The sequence below is a fragment of the Globicephala melas genome, chromosome 10, assembly GCF_963455315.2.
Source record: "Globicephala melas chromosome 10, mGloMel1.2, whole genome shotgun sequence".
In the NCBI taxonomy this organism is placed as follows: Eukaryota; Metazoa; Chordata; class Mammalia; order Artiodactyla; family Delphinidae; genus Globicephala; species Globicephala melas.
The window spans coordinates 91,722,162-91,736,148 of NC_083323.1; the positions used below are offsets into that span (position 1 = coordinate 91,722,162).

Sequence of the window (13,987 nt, forward strand, 5' to 3'; positions counted from 1 at the left end):
TAAAAAATTAAGAAGTAGCAGTTGTAAGTGTGTCATTTTGAGCTGGGAGGGCTAGTGCCAACAGCTTCAATTAAATGAGCTAAAAGTGGTGGCCTTTAGCGAGTGGGAAATGGTGGTGATGGGAGGTCAGGGGACTGCGGTTGAGCTATTTCGAGCATTTTAAACTCTTTTCTTATATAACTTTGAGAAAACTGAAATCTAAATTTGAAGAGAAAATAAACCTCAATTTTAAAACAAAATGAAAAAAATGACTGGATGTTATGAAGAAATACAGAGGAGAGAGAAGTTGGAGCCATAGTGTGAAGGAGCGCACCTGTCAGGGGAGAGTCTGAACTAAATCCCATTAGTGGGGAGCCTGTTGAGAAGTTCAAGCAGGGTCATCATAACGCAGCTCTTACAGCGGCAGAGAAAATCCTTCTTTAAATACTTACTCATCTTTTAGGTCCTCTTAGAAGTCATTCATTTATTTACTCATTCAGGCACTGCTCTGGGTGTTAGGAATGTTGCCATGAACAAAATGGTCCGGGCCCTGCCCTCGTGCAGCTTATGCTCCGTCCCTCTCAGGCTAATCATGCGGATTGGGGACATGTGAGGAATAACCACCCTTTGCCTCAGGTTGCGCCTCAGAATTCTCTCAAAGCGCTGGTGTGTGTGTGTGCGTGCGCGCGTGCGCGCACGCACGCACGCACACACACACACACACCCCCTAATGAAATCATCTTAATTCATACGATTTCACATTAATTTCACATTTATTTTGTGGGACCATTGACTCCACACGTGATCGTCTCACACCCCTGTGACTCCGTGTTCTCTCAACAGCCTGCCCAGGTCTCCCTGTGGCCTCTCCCTTCCCTCAACTCTGGCAGGAGATCCCTAAGCTGCTTTGTCATTATTTCCTTTAACTGGGCTCCACATAAGGTCTCTTGGTGGCGAATGGGAAGGGTGCAGGGCGATGGGAGCAGAGGGGCCAGGAGAAGTGGGCAGAAGTCACTGTCAGTCAAAGCTCCGCTGCGTGATAGAAGGACTCTCTGAAGGAGCGTGAAAAAGAGGTGGTATCTGCCCGGAGGCTGATGACAGCGATGGTTCCAGGAGTAAAGATCCACATGGAAGGTGGCAGATGCTAAAGTGGAAAAGGAATATTGGGGGCACTGACACATGGCTCACAAAGGAAAACGTTAAGAAGTTTCAGAGAAGAGCGTGAAGTGACGAGAGAAGGGAACTAGTGAGAGGAGAATTACAAAATTGATCTCCATTTTGTTTTATCATTCACATCATTATCTGACTGCCTCTGGTAATACGATGTTTCAAAATGCCTTCAGATAGAGACAGTCTCTCATCCACATTGTCTGTAGTAAAAGAAATTGGGGCACATTTCTCAAGAAGCTTGAACAATCTGGCACTGAAACATCAGAAGAGTGCATCTTCTTTTCACCATAATGGTGAGACTAGAGATGGTTTTTTCCCCCCACCCTGTGCTTAGATGGAAAAAAGAAAAGAAAAAGAAACAGAAGACCTTTCTAGGTGGAAGAAAAAGCAAGATTCTAAAGAGTTTGTTAAAACAAAAACAAAAACAAAAACAGCTGGGTCAGATACAGTGTTGTCATATCTTTGCTATGTTGGAGGAGGGGAAAAAACAATAAGGCAGTGCCAACTCTAACTGTGCTTAATAGCGGGTTATTTCCACTTGGGGTGTGTTCTCGCAGGAGTTGAGTGCTGCTAGAAATAACACCATGTGGAGTCTTCCCTTTCTCTGTTACAGAGAACTCCTACTATCTCATCACATCTCCTGCTTTCTAGATTCAGTCCTAGATTCAGTCCTCTTTCTGAGAGTCTTATTTATTCCTCCCTTTTTTCTCTCCTCCCTTCTGCCCCCGTTGTATAATTTGGAAAAGAAAAGGGCCCATTTGGGGAAGTATTAAAGAAATGTTCCCTTGAGTACACAATGCAAATGTCTAGAAGTGTATTGTTCACAATGTACACAACAGGCTCAAAAAACTGCGGTGGATAATAAAGACATTTTTCATTGTTGGAGGGCTTCACACAAGGGGATGAAGGTGGTTTATCCCTTTGAAAAAAGATTGTCTGAGTTGAATAATTAATATCATTATGATAAGAACAAAATAGAGATTCTTTTAAAAGAGTAATGATGGTAGGATCTTAGTATGCCTGTGAGAGTGATTAAAATTGAATGTTCTGCCCGTGTTTCCTGTACACTCCAGGAATAGTAAGCAAAAGAAGATGGATTGGATTCAGCAGAAGGCATTAACATGCATGTTGTCAGCTAAGCCTTTATGAATTATTTTTTCAGAGGTGATAAACATTCGAATATTTTCTCTGGAAACCAGGAAGCCTGTTTTACTTGAGGTAACGAGCGGGGACAGACCCACTTTGAAGCTAACGCAGCTTCAGACTCCCAGCCATTCACCTGGGGCCCCTTCCAAGACTGTGGGAGGGGCCCTAATTGTCCAAATGTTTTAGTAGAATTTGCAAAAGTAGCATATTTTAATTGCAAATCACTTAAGATTGCTGTCTCTTTCCACTCCAACTTTCTCTGATTTTCCTTCACGCTGGGTGTCCTTGGACTGGCGGTGAGCATCTTGGAGATGAAGCTAAGAGGAAGCTGAGTAGGGAATAATTTAATTTGGGTTTAGTGAGATATATTTATGCAGCTTGCCATCAGTTTCCTGTAAAGTTATTGCCAGCTGTACCAAGGAAAACTTCCAGGAAAACTCCACCTGCGCCTTGCACCTACTCACCCAGTATCCTGACATAAAAGTGTCACAGAACATGTGCTCCATGGGTCGTTCCCTTGTTCTAGTTGGAAAACTGCCCCCCACCTCACCTGAAGTCGTTGACCACTTTTGTATTTTGTCGCAGCTTTTTTTCCTTTTAGATTTTCTCCCCAGTAGAGTATGTTACAACTTAGTGTTTTCTTTAAAGAATCAAAGTGTAATGTTTCCCATTAGAAAGCTGCTCAAGCTTTGTAACATGTGTACATCAATATTAAGGCTCTAAAATTTTTCATAGGCTGGGAAGGGAAACGCGAACATAGAGATGTAGAAAAGTTTATTCAAAAGAGTTGATAAAGCTTGATTGTGCCACTTAACCTGCACCTTGGAAAGACATTTTGGGACATTTTAACCAAACAAATGAGAAATTACGGACTGCTGTTTGGGACATATTTGAAGAGTTCCTTCTTTTATTATCTACATTTATTTATTAAAGAACCAAGAGAAAACTTAGATAATAATTAATGTAATATGAAACAAAAAGATAAAGATTAGCCCTGACATCAATAGAAATCAGTCTGACTTTGGGAAGCAAATTGCAACATTTATTTTTTCAAATTATACCAAAACTATAATTCTCTAAGAAGAAAAGAGAAATTTTTTTTTTTGGAGTATAATTGCTTTACAATGGTGTGTTAGTTTCTGTTTTATAACAAAGTGAATCAGTTATACATACATATACATATATTCCCATATCTCTTCCCTCTTGTGTCTCCCTCCCTCCCACCCTCCCTATCCCACCCCTCCAGGCGGTCACAAGGCACCGAGCTGATCTCCCTGTGCTCTGCGGCTGCTTCCCACTAGCTATCTACCTTACGTTTGGTAGTGTATATATGTCCATGCCTCTCTCTCGCTTTGTCACAGCTTCCCCTTCCCCCTCCCCATATCCTCAAGTCCATTCTCTAGTAGGTCTGTGTCTTTATTCCTGTCTAACCCCTGGGTTCTTCATGACATTTTTTTTTTCTTAAATTCCATATATATGTGTTAGCATACGGTATTTGTCTTTCTCTTTCTGACTTACTTCACTCTGTATGACAGACTCTAGGTCTATCCACCTCATTACAAATAGCTCAATTTCGTTTCTTTTTATGGCTAAGTAATATTCCATTGTGTATATGTGCCACATCTTCTTTATCCATTCATCCGATGATGGGCACTTAGGTTGCTTCCATCTCCGGGCTATTGTAAATAGAGCTGCAATGAACATTTTGGTACATGGCTCTTTTTGAATTATGGTTTTCTCAGGGTATATGCCCAGTAGTGGGATTGCTGGGTCATATGGTAGTTCTATTTGTAGTTCTTTAAGGAACCTCCATACTGTTCTCCACAGTGGCTGTATCAATTAGAAAAGAGAAATTTTGAATAGAAGTAATGAATAGGCTCCTGGATTGTTTGATAATCCAGTTAATGAAGAGGAGTGAGTCATATGTACACATTGGGAAATGGTTTAAATTTTTGGTAAGTTTGAGACAAAATACTGACATTGATGAGGATAATGTAAAACTTTATAATACATTGCAAACTGGTTAATGAGTGTCATCAATTCAAGGGATATTTAAGATTAGTCACTGTACAAGAAAACTTGAAACCCTTACAATTTATATATAAAAAAAATTTGATAAAGGTTTTCCCTAATTCAACGATTCTGTAAAATGTACTACTACCAATAAGTAAGAAATTTTTCCAAATGATCAACAATAAAAAACAATTTTTGAACAACCATGGTAAAGATCATCCTGGATTCTTTCTATTATTTCTATAGAAAATGATCTAATAATCATAATGTGAAGAGGTACTCAAAGAGTATGAAGTAAAAAAATGTAGAAAAGCAAGTATTACAGAAGAGTCAAGCAGCAACTAATAAAAAATGTTATTTAATTTTAAAGTGTTGCATTTATAAGTATCAGAATTCTTCAGTTGTTGTGATATATTTTCTCATTTTATGTATTTACTTTCGATCAAATTTTCCACACTTTTCCTTAAAGAAGGACTCCAAATTGTAAGCTTCAGGCCCTACCCTTTCGTTTCCATGTTTGATCTGAAAGATGCTGTGAGATGAATATACTTCTGTCTTTTTTCTCCAGACAAGGCATGGGCTTTGCATCTGCTGATGGGGCCATGGACTGTTTGCATCTCCTGTGATCCTTTGGGTCAAGTGAGCTGGCAGAATACCTCCAACAGTGTCATTAGCAACCTCAGGTGAGAGCTTTTACCTCAATAAATAATGCTGTGAATTATAACCCAACATCTTGTCGTGTTAGAATATTTCTTTCTTTGCTGACTAGGAGTTAGGAAGTGCATATTTGCAACACTGAGAAATGGTGTTTCAAATTTCATGAATCTGGGTGATCTCTGAAAACAGTTTTATTGAAAGGTTTGTGGTCCTTGGAGGCAAAGGTTGTTCATTAGAAGTGCAAGTGAGTGACAGGAAGTCTGAGAAATAAGGAGAGAGGTCTCCCTCATTAAATGGGCACTGGACACCATGGAGAAGAGATACCACCTTCTGCTCACAGGCTGCATGGTCCCTAGAATTAGCTCTTCCAGAGTTGGCAAGACTGCTTGGGAAAGTGGTTTCTAACAGTCATAAAAAATCCTTAATATTTACTGAGACCCCACATGTGTGAAATTGCACCACTATTGGAGGAGATCATTAAGAGGATGTGACCAGCAGTTGACCCACGATTTGGACCCAGGCAATATGAAGACTCCTTACACCCTCCCCTTGTCCTTGGAATATCCATTTCACCCACTGTTCCTGCCCTAGGAGCCACTTCAAGGATGCAACCCTGAGAGGATGTATTATTGACACCATCTGGAATGAATATGTGACTGAACCCTGTTAGGGCTGCTGTCTAGGTCCAGCAGGTGTGGAGATCTACTCATCTTGCAGCTGCCCAAGACAGCAAGCCTGGTATGTAAGTTCCTTTGCTTATTACAATGGCCACCTACCAATCTGGAGTGGTCTGCCTCTTTCTTTGGTCTCTCCTTGCCCTCTCTGTACCGGGGCCATTTTGAATTGCCCCAGGGGAACTTCTGAGGTTGCCAACCAACAGCCTAGTGCTGGGAATATATGGATACCTAGATGCTGGTCTGTCTCCCTAAGTAGTTGAACAACTAACTGGGAAGATAAGAGGTATACTGTACGTAAGGATACACCTTTAAGTTTAACCTTATGAAATTGCCTTTTTATTATAAGTCAATAATTAATGGTTATTTCATATGATTAAATACCAGTAGCTTCATACAGTTCAAGATAAATAGCTTGTGGAAGTATTGTTCTCCTTTTGGGCCAGTTCTTCATAGTGCAGGACCAATGTCCAATTTGGTAGGTGTCGTATCTCGTGCCTGGGTCGTACATGCCAGTGGCATCACCCAGTCATTTCGTGCAGATTCCTCTACACATTTCCAAATGCAGGGCGGGGTCAGGGGGATGGTGGTGCGGTGCCAGACCTCATTTAAAAATCCTTGAAATTGTTACAGAAATCAGTTCAGGCTTGGTTGACAGAAAAATATCTTCTGTGGACTTGGAACTTGAGCTAGAAACTGAAAGAGAGGGTGGACTTAGTTAGGGAGAGGGGATCTGAGATCTCATCCTTCTCTATACTTGCAAAAGTGAAGAGGCAGGAACGGAATTGCTGGGTCCAGGAAAGGAATAAAATAAGAGAATTGGTCCAAGTTTGGTGAAGAGGATCAGGGATAGGAAGGGGAGGGTGGACTCTGAAGTTTAAAAAAAAAAAAAAAGTAGATTAAAGGTCAGCCTTGAGTGAGATTGGATACTATTGTGAAGTTAATGGGCATTCCCAGGAGGAGTGTTTCAGGAAAGCCCCACAGGGCTCTTGCTCTCCTTATCCTACACCCCTGCTCGAATCCACATGCTAACAACTGGAAATCTACACCTGCAGTGGCTGGGTTGGCCCTTGTGTGTCAAGGGGCACAGCAATTCAGGGCGCCTCTGCAGTTCTCCAAAGAGGTGGAAGGTCAGCCTTACCCTGACTTAGAAAAATAGCTCTACCATTACTGAGACAGAATAATTCACATGTGAACACACTGTATTTGTGTTTTCTTGTAATGCTTATGTGTTTGTGTGTGTGTTAAAAATCTTACATTCAAAGATTCGGCCTATCAAAATCAGGAAACATGAAAGAATTAGTTCAGATGTATTATGGGTGCTGTCTGGTCTAGAGGACCCCATTCTATATAGATCAAAGCACCCAGCTACTAGGTGTAAACACTTCACACAGGATTGTTACCCGTGTGTTTATATGGCTGCTTCTCAGGAATGTGGGTAAGAAGCTCAGGACATAACCAGGATGAAAATGCTCCACCACTGTAATATTCTGTATCTCTGAAGAGACAACGGATCTGAATAAAAATGATGCCTCCACAATGATACTAATATTAAAAGTAAACAATACTACAGATGGTGATAAGTACTGTTAAAATAGAAAGCAGCTTAAGAGGGAGAGAAATGAATAGATGTTTGCTTTTTACAAGAGGGTGGGTTTTTAAATGCCCTGAAATCTAGTTTTATTTAGGGATTATTCACCTGTCTCATCATCTTCTTCTCAAGGTCTTTAAATAACAGGATCTACTTTAATGAAAAATTCCAAATTCTTCAAACCTTCACTGGCAGTCAGCAAAGCACGCATGTAATCTGTACTACACAATGTAGCCCTTAATTACATTTACCTTGCTTTGTTTCCCCCCGTTTTACGCGTCAGCCTCATGGGCTCAGAATAGATCTTAAGCCCCTTGAAGGCAAGAACCCGGCTTTAAACTGCGTCCAGCACACGCCACGTACTGAGGAAGCAAAGGCTGATTTATGGAAAATCAAGCAAGGATCGTAAATCTCAAACCGCAGCTCCGCCTTGGAGACGCTTTCCGCAGCGGAGCGGGGCCGCCCGCCGGGGGCACTGTCTCGCTCCCCCGACCCCTTGGCCGCCCTTCCTCGCTGCCGTTCCCCACTGCGGCCGGCAGGAGGCGCCACGGACTCGGCTAAGCGTTCTCCCCCTTCCTACCCCACTTCCCCCAGCACGTGACGTGGGAAGCTGCCTCCGCCAGAGACTTAGCATTAGGAGTGAGGGGGTGAAGGGGTCTGGGGGTGGGGAGGGGGATGTGGAGAAAGAGAACACGCGCGCACACACACTCTGGGAGCAGGAACATCTTCCCTAGCTTCGCGGGTTTCTCCTCCCACCAGAGCAGTGTGTGAGAGGTAGGGGTGTGTGCGTGTGTGTGTGTGTGGGGGCACGTTTTTGAGTGTGAGACCCAAATCCAGACCAGGCAGCCTGTGATCTCCCGCCCTGCCCCCGTACCCGGTGATTAATCCCCCGTTTTCTTACTCTCCCCTCCTCCCCCTCCTCCTCTTCCTCTCCCGCCGCCGCGCGGTTGACTTGCCCCCGCCCGCTTCCCCTCCCCCGGCTCCCATCATCACCAGCTGGAATCTGGGCGCCTGCCTCTCCACCCCCCACCTTTTTGGAGAAAGGCAGGTCCCCCACCCCCTTTGAAAAACCACTTCCTTCGGCTTCTTCACCTCTAGGAAATCTCGGGGCTTTGCTCTATCGAAAGTGCTCGGCTGGGTGATTTCTGAGCACCACCCTCCAGAAGTGCTGGCGTCCGGATGCATTTTCCTTTGCTTTGCAAAGAAGAGTCGTGAACTTCAAAACCCTCCGAGACGGATTATTAATCCTGCTTTGCAGGAAAGGAAAATCCTCCATCCTCGGCCACCGGCCTCCCCTCTCCGGAGACCCTGCTATCGCCCAGGCTCTCCGAGCCGGTACGTAAATATTCGCCTTGGAGTCTCTTGTCTCAGTTTGGGGGGGGGCATGGGGGTGTCAGGAAGATAAAGCGTCGAAGCAGTGGAGCCGTTAACCAACCTGGCATTAAGTAAAGCTCTTAAAGCCTGCAGAGCCCGGCACTTGCTCATTTGGACGTGGCTTTTTAAAAAAGGTTTTTCAGGGTGAAGGGATAGGGCACTCTATGGTGTTTTTTGGGGGGGTTAGTCCCCTTACCGAGCAGAGAGGCTGGGCATCGGTGCCCCGGGCCGGAGCCACGCGCCGCGACCATCCGTCCAATCGACACGTTTCAGGTGAAGCCCCGTGAGCTGCACAGCAGCGCGGCGGCGGCGGCGTGAGTGTGCGCGGGGGTGAGTGTGAGTGCGAGCGCGGGGGCGCGTGCCTGTGTGCGCGCGTGTCAGTGTGCCCCTTCCAGGGAATGCCCAGTGTGCACCCGGTGCACAATCACAACCCATTCAGCGCGAGCCCGGGGTGGGAGGAGGCGCTGCTGTTGGAGACGATGGGGAGAACGAGACAGACATGTCAGCAGCACTGCAGATGGGGCTGGGGGCCGCACTTGCTGGCGAGTTAAGTCGGGGTTGTGTTTCTGCGTGTGAGTGAGTGTGTGTTGCTACGTGGAGCCGCTTCTCCCTCCCTTCCTCCCTGCTTCCCACTTCCCTCCTTCGCTCCCTCCCTCCCTCCCTCCCTCTCTCCTCCTCCATTCAGGTTGGCTTTCCCACCTCGCATCCATGCCTGTCCCAGGAATGGTATAGCCAGACCTTTTCTGAATTATTTATAGACCGGTGCCAGCTGTTTGCAATTCCTCTCGTGTGCACTCTGTGGGAAATGCAGGGTTTCCTCCCCCTTTTCCTTAAAACGAATTGATCTCTTTTTCGGAATGCATTTTTCTCACCCTCTGGGGGACACTCGAATCAAACCTTGACCGCCTCTTTTTCCCCCTTAGGAAGGGGACGCTTTGGGAATGACCATGCTCCACGGAGGGACAGAGCCGGCCCCCTTCTCTACACAGAGCCTCCTCCACTAAAGCTCCAAAAATCAAAAACCGTAATTGCCAGAAGAATCATTAAAAAAAAAAATAGTCCAGCCACTAACCTCACATGCAAACGGAATATCACTCGGGATTCTGCATTGTGAGCTGCTCTCCATACCCTGAATTACCTTTGAAGTCCATCTTTTTTTTTTTTCGTTGAATTTGCATCTCTTCAAGACACAAGATTAAGACAAAATTCACGCTAAATTGGATTTTAAATGATCTTCCTTTTATTTATCCTTCGTCTTTCTTATGTGGATATGCAAGCGAGAAGACACGACTGGATATACCCAACATGCTCACTCCCTTAATCTGTCTGTCTAGAGGTTTGGCTTCTACAAACCAAGGTAGGGCAAATTCTATTTCATTTTCTTCTCACCTGGGGCAGGGATTCCTTGTTTATCTCTCTCTTCAAGTCCCTCAAGTGGATTTTTTGGGGGGGAAGAAAAGGTAACAAGATATTCAAATAATGCTGTTTGGGGAAAAAGCCTTCTTACAAAGGGGGAAATCTCCCACGTTATTTCTTTTCCTTCCTCATCTAACAGGTTTTGGGTTTTTTGGAGGCAGTGGAGGTGGATGTATGTAGGGACAGATGTTGGATGGCATAAGGGTTGGGAGACCTGTGTGATTTTCGAGTTAAATAGCCATTTATTCACCCCAAGCTAAAGCTCTAATTTTTTTATGGGAATCGAGAAAGCTTTTTCTTTTTTTCAGGCTGGTTTTTCCCCTTTGCCACTTCCATGTCTCTCTAGCTCCTGTCTCTACCTTCCTAGGTATCCTTCTCATGCCTTTTAAAAGATGAAATAATGAATGAGATTACTGTGGCTATTGCCCCGAAGTCCACTTGCTGTCTAAGTGCTGACCCTGGGCCCAGAGATCCCGGGAGGCCTACTGCAGAGGGACAGGTCTAGGTGGGGAATCAGGCTGGCCTCAGAACACCTGGAATTGGAGGATGCTGCAGGTTAAGAGGACTTAAATCTTAAGCTTGGAAAGAAGGAATTCTGTCAGTATTCTGCTTTTTAATTTGTATTTTTTGGTGTGCTATTATATTTGAGATATAAATTTCTCCTTCTGTCTGCACATCTATTTATACCCACACATCCTCCGAGCAAACAGTTACTTCCCCACTCTTGCAAAATGGCTATCTTGCAGAGTTCTACAATGCTGTGTGTGTGGCAGGGGTGTAGAATTCGACACGTGAGTCTTTGTGTTAAACAAAGAGATGTGCCGTTTGCATGTGTTAGCCTTGGACCCTCCAAAGAGAATTAATACTTACATTTTTCTCCCTCTCAGCAAATGCTACAGCATGTGCAATGTGGCTAGGGTATATTCATGCACTTGAAAAGAGAAATAGCAGGAGAAATGGAAAAGACTTAGCTAATGGCTCTTCAGCTAGTCGCTCATGCAATCCAAGACAACTCCGAGGAAATCAGGTCGCCCGCGGGCTGCAGGGCTAGGTGGTGAGCTGGTTCCTCGTCACCTTGTCCACTGACCGTATGTCCCCAAACTCCGAAGGCACCCAAGGGCAGGAATCAGGTTGAGATCAAGATCTTCCAAACAGTGTGGCAGAATCACTTGCACCAATAATCTTCCTGAAAGTATTCTCCCCCTAAATCATTTCTCCAGTATTTTTAATAATACTTTGAAACAATCCAAAATACTACAGGGATATTGGGGAAGACGTTGAAGGTCCTTGTCACTCAACATCACGGTAGAAGAGAGTTCTTCATCGTCCAGAAAGGATGGATAGCATCCAATTCACTACTCCCCTCCCCCAGGTTTCATTCTCTTGAGCGTTTCTTGCTTCAGCACTCATCTGTAACCATGGTGTCATCTGAGTGGCGGGTTGGGATCCCACTTTGAGCCGTGCTCGCCATGTCTACAGATAGCTGAGGTGATCCAGTGTGTGCTCACCTGAGACACCTGAGCTCATTCCCCATCTGCTTCTACTCCTTCAAGTGGGAGGATGAACTCTGAATTTTACTTAAAAATAGAACAGAGGTGTGGGTGAAAAAAGCAGCCCCATGCGCCACGATTCCATAGGTAGGATGAGCAGGGTGAGGTGCGTCTCCAAGGGCATTGCCCTGTTTGCATTCCTGGGGCCACGACAGTGCTCTACACCAGTCATCATGTGGATTGGTGACGAGGTTGCCAGGAGGCCTTTTGACAGAGCCTCAGCCCCGTTTGCCTTGAATGCTAATGGGGTGAAGCCAGGTTCCAGGCCATTGTTAGTTGGCTCTAAGACTGGGCAAAGGACAAGACATTGAAAGGGGAGAAAGAGGACTCGGCGGTGGGAAAGCCACAAAGAGGAAAGAATGGACTCCATCCAGAAAGTGCTTGTTGGGATTCAAGGAGGAATCGCCACAGGTGGTCTGTGTCTTTCCACATCCAAAGCCGTTTTGGAGACCTTGGGAGGTGGCGGCTGCCCCTGTCCTCGTGAGTGGACGCCATGAGGCTGTGACTCAGTGGTGCTCTGGGCAGCCTCAGGGCCATTGTTCTCTCCCCGTTTTTTCCCTCACAGCATAAAGAGCTGACCGGGTTCTATTTTGTCTTCTCCCCTCCTGCCGCCCCCCTGATGGTGTGGGCACATGGCAGAGAAATGTGGCTGCTGGTGGGAGGAAGAGTACATTTACTTTCGGTCGAGGTGCCTCCATGATGTGCAATTAAGAAAAAAGAAATTAATAGGAAATAAAGACTCCCCAGGAAAGCACGGTTGAAGGTGTTAGGTTGGTGATTTCAAGAGAAGCTGAACGACGTGGTGTCTTCTGTGCCTGTGTTTCAGGTGTAGCGAAGCATGATGGGTCTGTGAACACGATGATATGGCAGCTTAGAGACAGGAAAGGAAAGGAAGGAAGAGACAGATGCTGAAAGGAAGATGCTGAAAGGAAGGAGAGGAGCAGGGTGTGCCCCGGGGTGTCTAGTGCCTTCTCTCCATTGGTTCCATCCCTGGGAAGCCTGTCTATCTGAAGAGCCTTGTTTTGCCACTGTAAATGTATAACATATCGGGGGGTAGATAGAGGTAAAGAGAGTAAGTAAGAAGGCAAAATGACAGAAAAGGAGGAGGAAGAGAAAAAATTCCTCTAGTCACTACTTTGCACACCCAGTGCCTTTCTTTTAGGCTGAGCGGGAAGAGAGACTTCCTCTGGTGAAGGGGTGAACAGCAGGTACCTTGATTTTGTATTCCTGCTTCACTTCCAGAAAGATGGCTTCAGAACCTTGACGGTCTCCCTTGACCTTCGTGTCCACACATCCAGCCTTGTGTGGGGAGGGGCAGCGGGTACCTGGGAGGTGGACACGTGCACTAAAATTGGTTGGTGGGATGAATGGAGAAACAGGACTGAGCTGATGTAGCCCTTGGCCACATCATCGTCACCTTGTAAAACCTTCTCCCGTTACCTCCACGAATATGAGGAATCCAGGATGCAGGGCTCTTTTTTTTTTCTTTTTTCTATTTTCTTGTTCAAGAATATGAAAATGGAGGCGACACAGCCACTAGTACTGACAGGCTAAAGCAGAAATTTAGTTAATATATAGACTATGAACTAGAGAAGGAGGTGGGGGAAAGGACAGGTTATGTGTTGAGAAACCAGAGCAAAAAAGCAGCCTCTAGGAGCCAGGTGGAACTCATCATTCTAAAGGTTGGGAAACTATTGTTCTGAATGATGACCTTGACCTTCTGTCCGTAATGATGGAGAGTACAAAACAGCTCATCTCGAGTAACTTGTTGGGGTCAGGAGTGGATAAGCTCCTTTTCTTCACTGCTGTTCTGCACCCTCCTTAAGAATTCTAGAAATTTCTTCCTTTCAGTAAACTACTCTGCTACCGTGCATACATGGTATGCACGGTATCCTGGTATCGTCTCCCTGTAAATAAATATGGATCCAAAGAGTTATTGGTCTAATGAATTGTTCACATTTATTAAAGTGCATCTCTTCTTTGCAACCACAAGAAGAGTCTCCAGGGAGAGTAGATTAGTGGTTGAATTGATACTATCTTTCAGAAGGCTGCAGAAAATAGAACAGAATGTGAAGGAGCAGGCCTAACTCAGAGGAGATGGGTTCCTACCATGCACCTGTGGCTGTTAAGGGTATGTCTGTGGATGAATGAACGGAGAGAAGGGAAATATTGATTAGTGAAAGATGCTATTTGTTGTTTGTTCTGGTGGGTACAGGAATGGTTTGCAGTTACGTTGTTAGATGAGATCAAGGATTTGAGAGCCCTGTGGCACTTTTGAAAGCATCTCCTCCGGACTTCTCATTTAATAGATGAAGAAACTGAGATCCAGGGAGATTAAGTGATTTGGTTAAGGTTGGGGCAGTTGCTTAGTGCCGAGTCTCTGTGCACCACACCATTGAATAGAATGAGACGTTCTT

General features: G+C 45.0%; 1 protein-coding gene across 1 annotated transcript in view; it reads left to right on the plus strand.

Annotated features, from left to right (window-relative positions):
- The first annotated feature begins 7,915 nt into the window (after positions 1-7,915).
- Positions 7,916-13,987, plus strand: part of GRIN2B (glutamate ionotropic receptor NMDA type subunit 2B) — a 425,420-nt gene continuing 419,348 nt past the window's right edge. The window contains exons 1-3 of the mRNA XM_030841308.2: positions 7,916-8,004; positions 8,329-8,565; positions 9,528-9,961. The gene's annotated coding sequence lies outside the window, so the exon portion shown is untranslated. The remainder of the gene's footprint in view (positions 8,005-8,328; positions 8,566-9,527; positions 9,962-13,987) is intronic.